The sequence below is a fragment of the Schistocerca serialis genome, chromosome 6, assembly GCF_023864345.2.
Source record: "Schistocerca serialis cubense isolate TAMUIC-IGC-003099 chromosome 6, iqSchSeri2.2, whole genome shotgun sequence".
Classification (NCBI taxonomy): domain Eukaryota; kingdom Metazoa; phylum Arthropoda; class Insecta; order Orthoptera; family Acrididae; genus Schistocerca; species Schistocerca serialis.
In genome coordinates, this window is record NC_064643.1 from 476,635,614 (window position 1) to 476,655,067 (window position 19,454).

The window sequence follows — 19,454 nt, forward strand, 5'->3', positions numbered from 1 at the left end:
ATTTGGAAACCTTCGATCAGAAACCTGGTGTGATCGAGGATTATATATATTTGAGATGGATGTCTACCCACATCAGACTTATTGTACAACCTCTTACTCCATTCTGTGTGATGTGACGGGTCACTTCCGACGGCAAGAGGTGGATTTAAATATTTGATTGATTTTCATGATTTGTTTTCAAAATACGTTAAAATGTATCAATAATATCTATTATGTTGGATCACCTAATGGTAGACTACACACCTAAGGTTCGTAAGCCAAGTGCTATTCTATCAGATACTGCATCATACTATACCACTGAAGCTTGTAAGAAGTGTATGCTAAAATTAGAGATAAAGTGTATCTTGATATCACGATATCACGCCGAAGCGTTGGCAGTTGAACTTATATTTAGAGACTTCAATAGATTTATTCGAACTAATGCTGAAACGGAACAATGTAAGTGGATAGAGTACGTGTCGGTCTTTGAAGACACTCACAACAATGTGCCGCACTCATCCATCAGGCATACTCCAACGGAGATAATATACTACACGCCTCAATCTAATGAGCGGATTAAACTTTTACCGATCTTGGTTGAGACAAGGAAGTCCTTGTTGGACGACGTGCGTGAATCACTAAAGCATGCTGCGAGACTGAAGAAGGCCACATTCGATCGTAAATAAACTGTAACATGCGAGAAAGGCGGTAAGGTCTTATTAAGAAAACTCCCTAAGTCATCGGCTCTTAAGAGGTTAAACAAGAAATGGCAACATGTTTACGCCGGACCTTACCGGTTCTTTCGTATTCCACATGAGGAAAGCTATTTGTTAGCTAATGAAGATAATAGGTGGCCACCCAAGGGTTTGTTTCCTCACAAAGATTTGAAGAAATTTTGTGGATTAAACCATTAGTGACAGCTAATGGAACACTGAATGAGAAGCTTTACCTAGAGTAGGTCTTTCTTAGTTTAGTAGCTTTACAATTTATTGTTTTAATAACGCTCTGATCTTAGTGGATATAAATGTATTCTTTGTTTAATAATATAGTAGTTAATGACAACGCCGTTGGTTAATACTTGGTTCCGTAATTGTTTGAATGCCTCATATGTAACTGTTCGGGAACAGAAGCTTTAGCTCAAGAACAAGCACAATGACTAATGGAATTTATTTGCATATTAAATTGTCGCGGTGCCCAGTGAAGTGTCATTTATATCGATAGAGTTGTGCCCGGAACTGAAGAGGACAGAATCTAGGCATAACTTGCGGAATTGAAAGTGTTCTGAGCAGTATAAATAACTGTGAAACAGTGAAATATAGCATGTACAAACAGTTAGTGTCAGACACTTGTGGGAAAATGAATGCCGTGAACTATTAGAAAGACTAAAAGACTGCATACATTAGTGAACAAAAAGCATTAGCAAAACTAGCAAGCGAGCAGTTTTCTCAATGCTACGCCAGTCCAACAAACATTTTGTCCATTTGCTTCTTTGTGAAAGACGTGTGAAATTTCATTTGGACAAGAGTGGCTCTGTTACACTGCTAAATCGTTACACATATGAACTGTTAGGCTCCCCATGCCTGTCTAAAACTAGCATGCACCTGATGGCTTATAATGGGCAAGACATTCCCTTTCTCGGAAAATGTACTTTACCTGTCATCTATCGCTCGCATACGTGAACAGTGACTTTTACAGTGCTACAATCACGCGGTTGGAAGAAAATATTCTGTCTTGATTCATTTGACTTTTCTGGCTTTAACATCCAGAACAACGTGTTGTCAGTGTCTGCATTCCATTCAAAAGAAATAATTCCCTGAACTCTTTTCTGAACGTTTAGGCTAGACTAGTAATTTTGTTGCACATCTTACCATGAAAGACAATGCTCAGCCGAAATTTTGCCAGGCCAGAACAGTTCCCATTGCATTACGGGACAGAGTCGCTGCTGAACTTAAAGAATTGCAAGATAGCGGAGCTATTGCGCCTATACAAGTTAGTCAATGAGAAAGTTCACAGGTTTTGCTCCCCAAACTTTCAGGTCGCTTTCGACTCTGTGTTCACTTTAAGTCTACGGTCAACCCACAAACTGTGATTGATACCTACCCTTCGCCACGCCCAGAGGATCTCATGGACTGATTACGCGCTAGTCGCTACTTTTAGAAAATTGATTTGCGCGGCGCTTGATGAGGAAGCTCAAAAAGTGTGGGTAGTGAATACTCATTTGGGCTTGTTTAAATATTTTCGGTTGCCTTTTGGCAGCGTGTCCGCACCCGCCATTTTCCGGCGGTATTTGGAACAGCTGATTGTTCCAGTGCCAAACTGCTCAAACTATTTGGAGGATATTGTCGTGGCAGGTCATTTACCTGAAGATCACATTGCAAATTTGCATGCTTTGTTTCGTGTGTTATCTGATGCAGACACAAAGCATCAAGACTGGACAAGTGTGATTTTTTTAAACCTGAGTTGCAGCATCTTGGTCATATCATAAACAGTCAAGGTGTACATCCTCTTCATTCGCATTTGTTAGCCATACGAGATTCGCTAGTTCTTCGCAATATCACGGTATTGCAATCAGTTTATGGAAAATGAACTATTATATTCGGTTCATACCGAATGCTGCACAAATCGCAACTCCATTGCATCGCTTGGGTCGCAAGAAAGTCCCTTTTGTTTGGACAGATGAGTGCCAAGTAGCTTTGCAGAACCTTAAAGATGCATTGCTCAGTGATCGATGTTTGGTTCACTTTGATTCTGACAAACCAGTTGTATTGCAGTTGCATTGCAAGTTCCTCTCACGGAATCACTGCAGTGCTTTCGCACAGAATTCGTGATAAAGACAGACCTGTTGCTTTCGCAGAGAAAGTGTTGTCCAAAGCTCAGTGTAACTATTCACAAATTGAGAAAGAGGCGTTGGCTATCGTGTATGGTGTCACTACATTCCACTACTATTTGTATGGCAGAAAATTCTACATTGCAGTCCTTGTTTCATTCGACGAAGCCGATTCCTGTACGAACTGCCCAACAATTGCAAACATGGGCTTTGTTGTTGTCTCAATACCCGTATGAGATTGTGTGTGTTCCCGACGGCTAAGCATGATAATGCAGACGCACTTTCACGTTTTCAGATTGGCCCTGATACAGACTTTGACACTTCTGCTGCATCTTGTTGTCACATCGATTCTCAGGTTTCTGAATTGGTTCAACCTTCTACGCTGAACTATAGGAAAATTGCACAGGTCACGGAAGCTGATTCAGATTTGAACATTCGTACATATTTCCCGCGTTTCTTGCATAGCATAAAGAACTCTGTAGCGCGCCGATACTTTACACGTCGGCATAGCCTCGCTATACAGAAAGGTGTGATTCTTGTTCAGAATGACAGTGGACAGTCTCGTGTGTTGACACCTAAAGCTTTGCAAATATGGAGTTACATCACCATCACGAAGCAGTTAGCCTGTCGACATTGTACTTGGCAGCGGCTGGATACCCAAATAGAACATATGACGTCACAGTGTCACACATGTGTGGAAAATCAGTCCGCTCTGCCACAAAAGTTCTCTGCTTGGCCTAAGTCGGAATCACCATAGCTACATGAGCACAAAGACTTTGTGGGACCTTTTTGGAACACTCCGTTGGTTGTGGTTGACTCGTATAGCAAGTTTCCTTTTGCTGTTCCAATGAACTCGAGAACGTCACTTAGCGAAGTTCAGGTGTTGTCCTCCATTTTTTGTCCCGAAGGCTTACTTGAAGTTATAGTGTCGGACAATGGGTCTCAATTCACGTCAAAATGACTTTGAAACATTCTGTGAACGCAATAGTACACAGCATCTAACTAGTACCCATTCCATCCACAGTCAGACGTCGAAGAGGAGCATTTTTTCAGAACCTTCAAGCAGCAGATGGCCAAACTTCGCACCGCACACACCAGAGATAGAGCTTTGCAAGTGTTTCTCGCCTCCTATAGTTCGCATCCTCGAAATGGCCCATTGCCGCCGGAATTACGCCATCGAACACTGCTCCACTTGATCCACCCTCCTCGGCATCCAGTGCCGAAGGAAGGCCGCAAGTATCGCTTGGCGCCACATGATATTGTGTTTTTCAGGCGCGAGTCGAGATCTTTCGTCGACTTCATTCATGCATACATCTCATTTCAGACCCCGACGGATTGCAGCGCCGACATCACAATCAAATTTGTCACAGTCATGTGCACGGTGATCCTTCTATGTCTCTCCCTCCAGATACACGGAGCCCGAGGACACCGCGGCCACAACAGCCGCCATGGGGTGTCATAACGACACCGCGGGACGATCCCATGGAGACGGAGCCTTCGCCTCCTCTCTTCCTACCGATGGAGGTGGACCCGCCCACGCCGCAGCATTCGACACCTTAGACATCTTGCTATTGGCCTCAGGCGGTGGACACATACCCTTCTGGTCATTTTCCGGGGCACGTTTCCACCAGAGTGAAGGCCGGATGGCAGGGTACGACCGGAAGCTTGGCGTCCTCTGCAGCCACGGCTTCCGGTCCGAGAAAGCAGGTTTCCTAGGCACCTTATATTAGACGCGTGGACAGTACACAACAGTAAAACAGTGGCGTGGTCAGATGAGTCTCCATTTCAGTTGGTACGAGCTGATGGTAAGGTTCGAGTGGGGCGCAGACTACACGAACCGATGGACGCAAGTTGTCAACAAGGCACTGTGCAAGCTGATGATTGCTCCATAATGATGTGGGCTGTCTTTACATGGAACGAACTAGATCCTCTATTCCAGCTGCAACATTCATTGACTGCAAATGGTTATGTCCGGCTACAGGGAGACCATTTTCAACCATTCATGGACTTCATGTTCCTAAGCAACGATGCGCGATCTCACTAGATCACAGCTGTTTGCGACTGGTTTGAAGAACATAGTGGACAATTGGAGCGAATGGTTTAGCCACCCAGATCTCCCGACATGAAACCAATTGGACACTTATGAGTCATAATTGAGAGGTCGGTTAGTGCACAAAATCCTGCACCGGCAAAACTTTGGCAATTATGGATGTCTATAGAGACAGTGTGGCTCAATATTTTTGCAAGGGTCCTCAAAAGTATTTTTGAGTCCACGCCAAGTCAAGCTGCTGCACTGTGCCAGGCAAAAGAATGTACGACACGATATTAGGAGGTATCCCATGCATGGTATCACTTCAGTGTGTGTACAGCATTTCCATCCAGCCATAACACTCTGAAGTTTCCTATTTCCCAAACTAAACATGATAGAAATGTCATTTGAAGTTATTTATTTGCAGCTGGTTTAAATACATCTGGTATAATAAAGAGAAACTATTAGTCTATTCAGAAGATTGTATGTAGTTGCTGTAAGTTTCTGGAGAATAAGTCAGTAAATTATAAACTCACAGAAAGTGTGACGTTTCTTATGTGGAGCTGTGCCAATCAATATACAGTTTCTCTGAAACACCCTGTACATTACAGCCCCCCCCCCCCCCCCCTCTCTCTCTCTCTCTCTCTCTCTCTGCAGTTTGTTCCTATTTCTCTGAGAATTTCAAATGTCATGCGCCGTTTTAAGTTATCGAATGCCTTTTTTTTTTCAGATGAACAAATTTTCTTAAGTCTTGTTCCCATTATAAAGAACATAGTCTGAACTGCCTCTCTGCAGGCTTTACTTATACCTGAATCCAAAATGTGACCATTTCCGCACAATCTGCTTAACAGCTCGTGTCTTGAAGTTGATGACAAGAACAGTATACAGAAGAATGGAAAAGAAAATTGAGGATCTGTTAGACTTCATCTAAGATGCTCTCAGTTTTTCTTTCCATTCTTCTGTGTGTTTTTCTTTTCAGTAACGTGGAGGAATATGTTGTTACACTGAATGTGTGATAGTTGTAGCTTTTATCTTTGGAAATATGTGGAAGATATTTTACCAGAACGCCTGAGCTTATCTCTCCAGCATCATGGATTGTACACATTTATTTGAATAGCCGCTTGGTTGGCCTTTCACGCAACTATTTCAGAAAATCCGGTGGAATGTTATCCATTACTCCTGTCTTATTCGGTCGTAAGTCTTCCCAACTTCCTTCAGTCTCTGGTTCTAATACTGGATCTACTGTATCTTCCAAATTTACTCACATTTCTTCTTCTATCACGATAGCTAGAACTTTCTTCCCCTGGTAGAGGCCTTCGGTATACTCTTTACGTCTATCCCCCCTCTGCTCTGTGTTCAACAGTGGTGTTTCTTTTGCACTCTTCACATTTGGCGCCTTAATTTCACTGAGAGTTGCTTTGACTCTTCTACATACTCAATCTGTCATTGAAACGACTATTTGTTTCTTCATTCCTTCACATCTTTCCTACAGACATTTCGCCTTAAGTTCCCTGCATTTCCATTTTATTTTATTTCTAAGTGAGTTACATTGCTGCATTCCTGTCTTTTTCTAAGCATTTTTCTACTTCCTTCTTTCCTCGATCATTTGAAGAATTTCCTTGTTACCGAAGCTTCTGTCACAGATATCGTCCTTGTACCTATGTTTGTCTATCCCTCTTCAGAGAGGTCCACTCCTCTTCAGATGAACTGTCTACTGTTTTATTCACTATCGTAGCACCCACAGCCTAACAGAACTTCAAATGCGCATCATCGTTCCTGAATGATTCAGTAAATCACTTCTTTATGTATCGGTTCTTCCTGTTGATTCCCTTCAACTCCATCCTATTTTTCAACATTATCAAATTGTGATCTCAGTATAGTTATGATCCTAGGTATTACAACCCAGTATCTGATTTCGGATTTTCTCTCTTACCACACAGCAATCCAACTGGTATCCTGTGGCTGTTAGTCTGTGGGGACGTGAGTACTGAATGTTCTTACATTGTATGTCTACGGTCACACACTCCCTATCCTTGATGCGCAAAGCATTTTATGTCCAGTCCTGGCGAGATAACCTGCAGTAGGGGCCTAATATAAATCCGCAAATGCGGTATGGTTAATTGAAATAATAGCCCTGAATAACAGTCTGCATCTGACCGCATTAAAGCTCGTCCCTGCGTACAATCTAAGTTTCAGTTCTCTAAGAGTTCCTAAAGTTTCCAAAGAATTAAGATTTAGCACGGCTCGTAATTATTTTTGGTACATTGAATTAAATGGTACTTTTCGAACCGCGCGGGGTAGCCGTGCGGTCTAAGGCGTCTTGTCACCGTTCGCGTGGCTCCCCCCTTCGGAGGTTCGAGTCCTCCCTCGGGCATGAGTGTATGAATTATCCTTAGCGTAAGTTAATTTAAGTTGGATTAAGTAGTCCGTAAGCCCAGGGACCGATGACCTCAGCAGTTTGGTCCCATAGTCTTAACCACAAATTTCCAAGGAAGGAAACTTTTCGATGCTAAACTTCGATCAATAATCACTACAAAATACTATCACTTCAATAAAGTTCAACCCACGGATTACGAGATTACAGAGTAAGTACTGTAATGAGTTGTTGCCTATACTCTGAAAAAGAACATTACACAGTCTTTTGGAAACTTCATTCAAAATCCAGTTCAAGAAAATGCAATAAGCGCCTTCCTCTGGCACAGTATCCGGTGTTCGGGTTAAATATATAATAATATAAAATGTAATACATAATTTGAGACGCGATTGAGATATTTATAGGCGTTTTGCTTCTACAAGTACGGTAACTCAGAACGTTTTCTATATTTGCTTACGCAGTTGGTACCGCATGTGCCTGCGAGTAACTGTTTACGTAAAACGCGCGTCAGTAGCCATGTGGACTGCACACTATAAGATCTTATGTATGCGTTCTCTCGCAGAACCGAAGTCTTGTTACACTGGTACAATATTGTTCCGGCGTGAGTTTGGACTGCGACCAATTAATGATTTTCCCACATACGTAACAATGAAACAAGCGGCATCAGCAAACTGCGCTACGTTCTACACTTTCGGCACAATCAACGCGCACAATTGGTACACATGGGGAACTGAACTCCCCGCCGTAGTGGTAGAGTGCGAACATGACTCTTCGAAAGCAAGTGTATGGTACTGGCTTTTGAGGGACAGGACTATGGGACCAGCCTTCTTCGGAGAGCATACAGTTTATGCAGCGGCGTACGTATCCGTGCTGGAGCTGTACGCTGTGTGACAACTTCCTCGTGCCGTGTTCTTTTAAAACGATGGCGGACTATGTCATTTAGCGAACATTTTGAGGGATTTCTTGGCTCATGAGTTTCCAGATCGCTGGATTAGGAGAGGTAGTCCATCGATCACTTGGTCCCGTAGAGGCTCAGACATTAGTAATGCTCTGAGCACTATGGGGCTTAACATCTCTACGGTCGCAGGTTCGAATCCTGCCTCGGGCTTGGATGTGTGTGATGTCCTTAGGTTAGTTAGGTTTAAGTAGTTCTAAGTTCTACGGGACTGATGATCTCAGAAGTTAAGTCCCATAGTGCTCAGAGCCATTTGAACCATTTGAACTTAGCATCTGAGGTCATCAGTCCTCTAGACTTAGAACTATTTAAACCTAACTAACCTAAGGACATCACACACATCCATGCCCGAGGCAGGATTCGAACTTGCGACCGTAGCAGCAGCGCGGTTCCGTATTGAAGCGCCTAGAACCGCTCGGCCACAGCTGCCGGCAGATATTACGACACTTGATTTTTTTCTGTGGGGATTTATCAAGAATCAAGTGTACCAGACGTCAGTTCGTGATCTACCAGATCTGCGCTATCGCATTCCTGAAGTTATCACAAAACTTATGCCTGCACTGCTGCAAAACACTTGGAGAGAAGTGGAATACAGATTAGATATGTATCGCGCCACTTCTGGTAAGCGTATGGATGTGTACTGGGTGTGTAAAAAACATTTTGAGTTATCATACTTGTGGAAACATACCGTCAATAAAAGTCTCAATTACCCCTCAAGTACCCGTAATTACATTTTATGTTCTTATATCTTTAATCCGGGCACCCTGTAGATGAAAGTCACTTAAATCGGTTAAGTATACAAGCTCAGAATTGGCTTATAACAATATTAATTTCATTTTGATCTGATTAGGTATTACTCCCCTACGACCTAAGGCTGCTGGTGTATTGTCGCCCTGTTGTTGCTGAAGCAACCGAGTGGCGGGTGCTTTATCCTCCCGCACCACATGAGGATACTGCCTGCTTCGTAACACTTAATGCCGTTTAGCAGCGCGCTATCATAGACATTAGCACGAAATAAATCACCCACCTACAGTTTCGTCTAACCGCTCACCAATATTAATGGACAAAATTTCCTCCCTTTGCAAGGTACACAAATGGTCTTCATAAAGAACCGCCACACACTCCCCTTATTTCTGGGCCTTTTTCAAGGATACCCGCTCATCTTGTGACTTCTGAATACTGTATCTGCTGTTACCAAATGAAATTTATTTCAGAACTAAAGGAATCTTTCTCCTAATTCCTAATCTTCTGTACCCTCGGCTACTACAGCCTTCCAATCCCGCATAACAATTAGATTAACATCTCTTTTTACACCATTAAATGTAGTGATACACTTTCTCTATGTCTACTGCTTGAGTCTTCGGCATGTATATCTGAGCCATTGTTGTTGATGTTGTCTCCTATAGATCCCAAAGAGAGTATTCGAGTACTCCTACCACTGAACTGCTCACAATAACTCTCTCTCTCCCTCTGCCGTAATTTCCATTCATCATGAATCCTAATCATTTTACAACATTCTCTGCTGCTTTTGAAATTACCCTGTATTCATCTTTTATCTGTTTCACCACACCGACACACGCTGTATCTGTATTGAGCTTTCGCTTTTCCCTTTACATATTTTCTATTTTCCCTACCACATTTAGACTTCTTACTGTCCACACTCTTATCCTTAAAATGTTTTCCCTTTCGTTGGTTATTAAATCTTTTTCTCACGGTCACTTGGCAGTCCCCTACCAGAGATTCGAATAGGGATCAGCAAAGAATACTCGCCAATGGAGAATTCGTAATGAATTATTTTTGTTCAGTTCTAGGCCACAAGACCTGATACACGTTATCTGTTTTAATGCTCTGGTTTCTAGAGCGTTTTGCAATACTGCTGTTCAAATCACAGCTCTGAGAAATGAAGAAAACCGCAGGACGGCGGCTTAATCCACAACCTTTTATTGGGTACGCGACCGATTTCGTAATAGTGACAGTTCCATCATCTGGTCCAAAAACTGGAATAGTAAATAATTCTGTTACACGCCAAAGGATCCTCAGGTCTCAAATATCGGATTAGGATCGCTGCCGTTAAAATTTGAAAATTAAAAAAAATAAGAGAGAGGGAACAAGACGTTACTTACAAATAAAATTACTTAGTCATCTGAGGTCTTCACCCTAATGTTGTCATGGAAAGAAAGGTTCTATGTTAGAGGAGTATAAGGGACCTAAAACAATCCGAAAAGGCAGACATCATGACCGGACACCAAAAGTTAACAAGTCAGTGTAAAACGCAATAACATTTGGGTTTGGAGAAATAAGGTATAACACAGAATTATTTTCAAAAACTCCATAACAGCTGTTCGCCTGTGCTGCGCGACCGGGAACACAAACAGGAGAGCTATATAACAGTAAATACTAGCCGGGAGTACTGAAGCCACACACGACCCGAGCGCAGGGGTGGTACGAAACAGAGATGAGATTGGAGAATTGTTTTAAGTCGGAAACCGGGAATTAACAGCAGAAAAGAGACAGAACCATAACAAAATTGAGAGAGAAGAGGGCCTGTACATTTAAACAAACAGCTACATCTACATTATGCTCCACAAACCACCTAATGGTGTGTAGTGGTGGGTACTTTTCGTACCACTAACTAAGCCCTCCAAACCCTGTTCCACTTGCGAACAGGGCGTGGGAAGGATTGTCGGTAAGCCTCTGTATTTCATCTAATATTTCGAATTTTCTCCTCTGATCATTACGCGAGACCTATGTAGGGGGAAATAATATGTTTTCCGACTCTCCCCGGAAAGAGCTCTCTCGAAATTTCAATAATGGATGTCTCTGGATGCACAACGTCTCTGTTTTAACATCTGCCACTGGAATTTGTTGAGCATCTCCGTAACGTTCTCGTGCCGACTAGTCAATCCCGTGACGAAACGTACCGCTCTTCTTTGGATCTCCTCTGTCTCTACGTCTACCTGTAGGGATCCCAGATAGATGAACAATACTCAATGGTGGGTTGAACAAGAGCCTTATAATTCATTTCCTTCGTGGATGAGTTACATTTCCTTCAGATTCTTCCTCTGAATCAGAGTCTGGCATCTGCTTTTCTTACTACTTGTTTTATTGGCCATTCCACTTAAGATGGCTCCAGGGAGTTACTCCTAGGTATTTTATGGCAGATGCTGTTTCCAGCGGTTTGTCATCAACAGTGTGGTTTTACAGTAGTGGATTTCTTTTCCTATGTATGCGCAATATGTTACATTTATTTACGTCCAGGGTCAACTGCCAGGACCTGCACCATTCATCAATTCTCTGGAGGTCATTCTGCAGATCGTTACTATCTTCTGTCAAGCCTAACTGTTATAGACAACTGCATCATTTGCGAACAGCGTTAGAGAGACTCCGACGATTTCTACTAGATTATTTATATATATTGTAAACAGTAACGACCCTATCACACTTCCTTGGGGTACACCGGAAATTACATTTACAACTCTCCATTTTGTTCCGTTAAGAGAGACATGTCGCGTTATGTCTGCAAGGAAGCCCTGAATCAAGTCGAAAATCTGCTCAGATATTCGATAGTAGTGGGAAAAGGGTTGCACGAGGGCGTTTTGTTAGTGCAAGATACCTACATTCAGGGGCAAGTATACATGCAGGGGCAAACCTGTTGTTCTCTTTTGATTGACTGGTCCTTAACCTATTGTTCTGCTAGGAGTTTATGACCCACTAGGGATAATCCTTGCCTTAGATTTACAGGTCGTTAACTTATTGTTCAGCCACCCACCCCCTCCAAACACTCATCCTACTCCCCCTTCTCCCCCCTCCTTTTCCTCCTCCCCCATCTCTCTGTGAACTCCCCTCACTGATACAAGAACAATTTTGAGATCAGTTTGATTTACTAGTTAATTAAGTTGATCAATTAATTAACGCCTCCCCCTCTGGAAGATCTCCCAGTCCTTCTGTTCCCCTTCCAATCCGGATACTTGTGGCAAAAGGACTCAGTCTGTGCTGGAGAGGAATGATCTCCCAACACGAAATTAAAATCAAAGTCAATAATATATTGATACATATTCTTTATTTATTTAGTGTTCCCCCACTTGGGTATACATCACGACTGCACCCCGCACCCTTGCTTCGCATGTCATAATAACTGTAATCACCAATTAATGGAATGAAATGTGATATAGTGGCCACTGTTTGAGACCCCCACCGTATGTCTATCTTTGGGGCGCCGCCACGAAGGTCAAAAAAGCCCAATGTCCTAATTACAGATCATGTTACTAAATGCCACCGACCATAGACCGGATGTTGGCTCCCTTTGAACTTGCAACCCCCAAAAATACTGTCAACTGGCGCCATTCCGTTGGTTGGCGAAGTCCAGACTCGCTTCCTGTCTCTGCCTCTCTCAAGAGGGCATTCCCTGCTTGTCTGTGTGAAGCAACACCTCCAAACAAGAAGATGGGGGTTTTCATCTCTGCTCAGAATACTGTATTCCTATTGGCTAATGCTGGAGACAAAGGGGAAGCTGACGGAATTTCGAGATCAAAAGTAGAGTGAAATAATCAATTTCCGCTACCCTGTCAAATTAATCGTTTAACAATTTACAGGAGTCAAATAGATCGCTTAAAACACACACTTCCACCGTACAGTGATCCTTCTTCGTAATAATATCTATTTTGAACGTTTGAGTAGCCAACACAAACATTATGAAAATCAAGTAATGAAGTTACCATCACAAATAAATTGTAGCACTAAACATATCCGAGGTCTTTTACGCACCAATCTCTCAGAGCATGAACACCTTGCTCAACCACAATGTTTCCCTAAACATATGTCATGAAAAAAAAGTATTCACGATCACACAAAAACTTGCTATCATGAAGTGTGCCATCCACCGACTGCCCAATCCGCGCCAGCTGGGATACAGAGTCCTAAACTTCCACAGGCCAGGCTTGCCTATAGTGAACGCATTAATGCATGCAATAAAACAACTGGAAAAAATAAACTGATCAGTCGGGAATTTGATGACGCAGTTGGGTTTTGGAAAGTTCTATAGACTTCCTAAATTGGTTCTCTCTGCTACATTCGGAAGGAAGGAAGCAAATACCACAGTAAGATAGAGCCCACTGCGATGTATTCAGTAGCACTAAACGACGCACTTAAACCACGATCCAGTGTGAAGTAGTAGCACTTGTCGTGGCTACTCGTCGGAGATCGCTATCAGTCGGGAATTTGACATCGCGACTGTGTTTCTCAAGCACTATAGAATTGCTAAATTGGTTCTCTGCACTACATTCGGAAGGAGGGACGCATACTGCATGACAGGTTACTGACAACAGCAATACCACTGCAATGTACTGAGAAGCACACTAAACGTGACACATTTAAACCACGATTCAGTCTGTAGCAGTAGTTGTCATGGTCAGGTGTCAGAGATAGCTGAAAACTTTCACACATCCGGAGGGCTCATGTTCTGATGTCCACATGCAGCGCGCCCATCCTCTCATAAACCGCCAGCGCCGACGCTCAGGAGCAGAGCCGCGACCACAGCAGCAGTCGTGGACACACGTTTGTGCCAGAGTGCACCACACATGGCCATGGAAGGCATCTGGAAATGATTGCAGTCGTAGAAATTCAGATGTTGTCAGTATGTCCAGAGCAAACATTCATTATTTGCATCTTCTCTCGTGCAACACACACACGTCTCCTTTGGTTGCGTTCACCCACCACACTGGTCACTTCGTCAGCTCTCGCTCCCGTGGGGAAGATCAGACAGGTAGGCGCGTTTTTTTTACATGTCACATACTGAGATAATCTGCTGAAGCCTCGTATCTGTCCTTGCAGCCAGCCGCAGTGCCCTGCGAAACAAGCAGCTGCATCTTGGACATATACGATAGTCCTTAAACAATTCCAGACCGACTTATACCCACCAGTTTAAAACATCTACTTTGTCCATTCCGAAGCACCGATATTGTTGACCATGCACCTCGAATTTCTCAAGCAGAATATTGATTTCTCCCTTTTATACGAATTATTTTCGAAGATAGGAAAAATCGGACCGTACATGCGTTTTCATATCGTTAATGTATCGTTACTTGTGAAAATCCTGTACATCATATGGCATAGGCTATGTTCCCTCTTTCTCTCATCAGGTAGAAAAATATATTTTCTTATCTGTCATGTCCTGCATCACAGGAGTAGAATATGAAGCTCATTTTTGGATCATGATGGAGTGCTAATATCTACCACTGTCAGGCTGGTCGCCTCCGCTTTTTCAGACTCTTTCTTAAGGTAAAAGCACAGAGAAGTTGTAAATATATCGCTCACACAGAGTATCAGTTTATAAATTAGGTAATATATCTGATTGTGTTGCGATGGTCGCCTCTCCCTGTGCAGGTGAGAGAATCAAATAAAACTAAAAGATTTCGTCCAAAAGAAAAGAACGCCAAGAATCATATCTGTGGTGCCCTAGCCATCGCCTCCACCCACCAGGAGGCATGTCATTGATATCAAGTTGATAGGCTGATTAATTAAGTTGATCATGAGAGTCACTTTGCATGGCAAAAAGATTTTCATTTTGGTATTCGGATTACACTCGCCAAATAGTTCAATTGGGAATCCCTGGAGAGAAGATGATGCTCTTTTTGAGAAACAGCATTGACAACCGACATTTGAAACTAACCACAGAAGGATTCTACCACCGGCAACATACAAAAAATGGTTCAAATGGCTCTGAGCACTATGGGACTTAACATCTATGGTCATCAGTCCCCTAGAACTTAAGAACTACTTAAACCTAACTAACCTAAGGACATCACACAACACCCAGCCATCACGAGGCAGAGAAAATCCCTGACCCCGCCGGGAATCGAACCCGGGCGCGGGAAGCGAGATCGCTACCACACGACCACGAGATGCGGGCCCGGCAACATACATTTCGCGTAAGGACAGCGCTATTAAAAACACGATCATAATGGCTATGTTACCGTCACCCCTCATAAAAAGCGGTCTTGGTTCTACAGGCACACATAAGAGACGCTGATAGTGTTACTTTTTCTGGTAAAAATGCTGTCTTCGATTTGAAATCAAGTCTCTTCATTCAACCACATACTTGTGTTGGATTCTATGGAGATGTCTTTGAATCACTACAATCACTGGTGAATAATATTCGTACCCCTCTGATATCCCGAAATGAGTCACCTTTTTCGAAATATCTGCTACAGCAAAACTCCACTGTGGCTTTACACTGTCCCTCTGCATCTTGCTGTTGTTCCTCAGTCTCCGCCCCGACCTCCCAGCTGCTTAGTCAGTGTGATCGTTCCAGCTGAGCAGAAGTCGGAGAGTGCTATATCTACCGACTTCTGCATCCCATAGAGAAAATGGCTGAACCGAGTTAATGCGACAGGACTGTCTATTTTGACCACTTGGTGGAAATGACATTTTGTCGTAGCCCTGACCTTACATATCGATATGTAAGGTCGATGTCAAAACGAAGCTTTTCTCCTGAAACACGAGGTAGTATAAAAGACAATAAAGGAACTTTAAGAAAGACTGAAAGAAGGACAATGGTTTCGTTACTGCAGTAATGTGCATCTCCAAACTACGTACAGGAATTGTACTTCGTAGGAGATCTGTGTCCCTGAGGATGCATTCACATCTGTCACCCAAACATTGTAATTTCGTTATTTTGTACCATCCAAAAGAGAAAAAGTGCGAAATATAAAAGCTTCAATAATTTCTTATGACAGAGTACTAGATAATATTTTGCTGCATCTCTCTCGTTCGATACGACGAAAACAAATACCATCTGTGTGCTGGCATCGAGTATGTGTGGCAAACCTATTAAATATACAGATATTGATCCATTGGAGCAGGTGGCCAGTGATAGAAGTCGCTTGCACAGTCCAGGGTAAAATTTCATTGTCTGTCCTGTAGGAGGACCATATCCTGCAGACTGTCTCACGAGAGAGAATTCCTGTCTTGTTGTCTGATACATTGTTTTTTTTTCTGCTATAACACGTCCAAGCACTGTATTCCTACAGCTTTGTACACAGCTATTTATTTTGTTTTATTCCACTATGACTTCGAGGGACGTGTTAGGTTCTAAACTAACATTTACATGTTTCAGTCCATTGGCTCTCACAGAAAACTGGACATCCCACAGTGTAAATCATGTGACTACTGCACCCACAACACACACACTGGGTGGTTGAAATAAGAGGCAGTAACAACATAAGGAAATTGGAAGAGTTTTCTGACATTGTGGAGGTTTTCCAAATAGCTATCTGAAGGTGACTGATGACTTCTTAATTTAAACTCATATTTCACAATGACTTGGTATCAGGTGGCTTGGTGTTCTGTTGCAACTGATTTCTCATATGGTGGTCATGTATGCAATCACTGTTTTGGTGCTAGCCATCCCAAGACTCTTTCTCCGTCTGAGACAAGTTACGTCAGTCAATCTTTACGTGGTAATCAACAGCGAGACATGCACATACACAGACATGCAGAAAACGGACCAAACGCATTGCAATTGTAGAATATATGGTTGGAAGTGACTGGATGCATTCGAGGACAGTCCTATACTACACTCCTGGAAATTGAAATAAGAACACCATGAATTCATTGTCCCAGGAAGGGGAAACTTTATTGACACATTCCTGGGGTCAGATACATCACATGATCACACTGACAGAACCACAGGCACATAGACACAGGCAACAGAGCATGCACAATGTCGGCACTAGTACAGTGTATATCCACCTTTCGCAGCAATGCAGGCTGCTATTCTCCCATGGAGACGATCGTAGAGATGCTGGATGTAGTCCTGTGGAACGGCTTACCATGCCATTTCCACCTGGCGCCTCAGTTGGACCAGCGTTCGTGCTGGACGTGCAGACCGCGTGAGACGACGCTTTATCCAGTCCCAAACATGCTCAATGGGGGACAGATCCGGAGATCTTGCTGGCCAGGGTAGTTGACGTACACCTTCTAGAGCACGTTGGGTGGCACGGGATACATGCGGACGTGCATTGTCCTGTTGGAACAGCAAGTTCCCTTGCCGGTCTAGGAATGGTAGAACGATGGGTTCGATGACGGTTTGGATGTACCGTGCACTATTCAGTGTCCCCTCGACGATCACCAGTGGTGTACGGCCAGTGTAGGAGATCGCTCCCCACACCATGATGCTGGGTGTTGGCCCTGTGTGCCTCGGTCGTATGCAGTCCTGATTGTGGCGCTCACCTGCACGGCGCCAAACACGCATACGACCATCATTGGCACCAAGGCAGAAGCGACTCTCATCGCTGAAGACGACACGTCTCCATTCGTCCCTCCATTCACGCCTGTGGCGACACCACTGGAGGCGGGCTGCACGATGTTGGGGCGTGAGCGGAAGACGGCCTAACGGTGTGCGGGACCGTAGCCCAGCTTCATGGAGACGGTTGCGAATGGTCCTCGCCGATACCCCAGGAGCAACAGTGTCCCTAATTTGCTGGGAAGTGGCGGTGCGGTCCCCTACGGCACTGCGTAGGATCCTACGGTCTTGGCGTGCATCCGTGCGTCGCTGCGGTCCGGTCCCAGGTCGACGGGCACGTGCACCTTCCGCCGACCACTGGCGACAACATCGATGTACTGTGGAGACCTCACGCCCCACATGTTGAGCAATTCGGCAGTACGTCCACCCGGCCTCTCGCATGCCCACTATACGCCCTCGCTCAAAGTCCGTCAACTGCACATACGGTTCACGTCCACGCTGTCGCGGCATGCTACCAGTGTTAAAGACTGCGATGGAGCTCCGTATGCCACGGCAAACTGGCTGACACTGACGGCGGCGGTGCACAAATGCTGCGCAGCTAGCGCCATTCGACGGCCAACACCGCGGTTCCTGGTGTGTCCGCTGTGCCGTGCGTGTGATCATTGCTTGTACAGCCCTCTCGCAGTGTCCGGAGCAAGTATGGTGGGTCTGACACACCGGTGTCAAAGTGTTCTTTTTTCCATTTCCAGGAGTGTATATCTTCCGACCAGAAAGATAATACATTTGCGCTAGGGGTTGGCAACTGTACTACATTTACAAGCAATTTTAGAATAAGGAACGATATGTGATGTCATGATGACATGGGTAGAAGTGATATAAAATCGATAAATTTATTAAATGGCGGAAAATACGTATAAACTGAGGGAAAATACGCCGAAATTTTTATTTTTTTATCTGCGCTTCTTATACAGCAACCAACTAAAAAATCCTAAGGCTTGCCCTCTCCTCGATGAGGATTTTTTTAATAATATTTAGGGAGTATTTGCATATCTTCTACTTGGTGCAGGACAGTTCTTGTACATGGGAATGAGTACGCAACAGCAAGAGGAATAGGAGAAAACTTTGAAATGGAAGCACCGGGAACCAGGGAAACAGACAGTTCTTCGTCGACAGTGACAAGACATTTGGGACAGAATGTTTAACGTGGATGACCGCGACATGTAGTTTAATAAATTTATATATGTCCGATCACAAGCCCAGGTGTGATCCTAATTTATTGGCAATCGCCTTATAAATTTTGGTAAAGTATCCTGATCTAAAGAGCGTTGTATTACCGGTTGGGGTGACTGCAGTATACAGCTACAGAATCGATTGCGTGTTTGACCCTGTGCAGGGCTATTTAGGTCTTTTAAATCCTACGAAACAGTATTTACAATGTGCTTCTCTGTACTCTCCGCCAATCACAGCCTTGTGGCGTCATTTAACAAACAGTTGTTGTATGGAAACATTCTAGTGTATGTCTATTGTGATAATAGTGATACATGCTAGTGGACTGCTGTCTTTGATGCTTTCCTGGAAAAAAGCTATCTGCCTCTACACTCACACGGATCTGCGTTAAAAGACGATAGAAACTAGGTGGAGTGATCAGTTGAAAGGGAGAGAGGGAGATGTTGCTGCAGGTCATTTATCACGCATTTAAGCATTTTTTCCGTTGTTCTCGCGGGGTGCAACAGTTGTGTGCTGTAACCTGTGATCGACTCGTATTCAATTGTGTGTTCTGTATGCGCTGTAGAGCGCTATCTACCTCGGATCGTCAACCGCAAACCTCACCAAACCACCAGAGGAATTCCAACTCATTTGTGGTGAAACAAGTCCATCAGTGGAAAACCTGTTTCGGTACCCTCCTCTAGATGAACGAAGATGTATGCAAAGTAACCCATTTCTCTGTCACATCTTGAACGTAAATCAAGTGTTTAGTTTCATATAGGTACGAAACGACTGTTACTATACTTTTCGCGTTCCACCTGTCTTAAATACATGCAAGTGGAT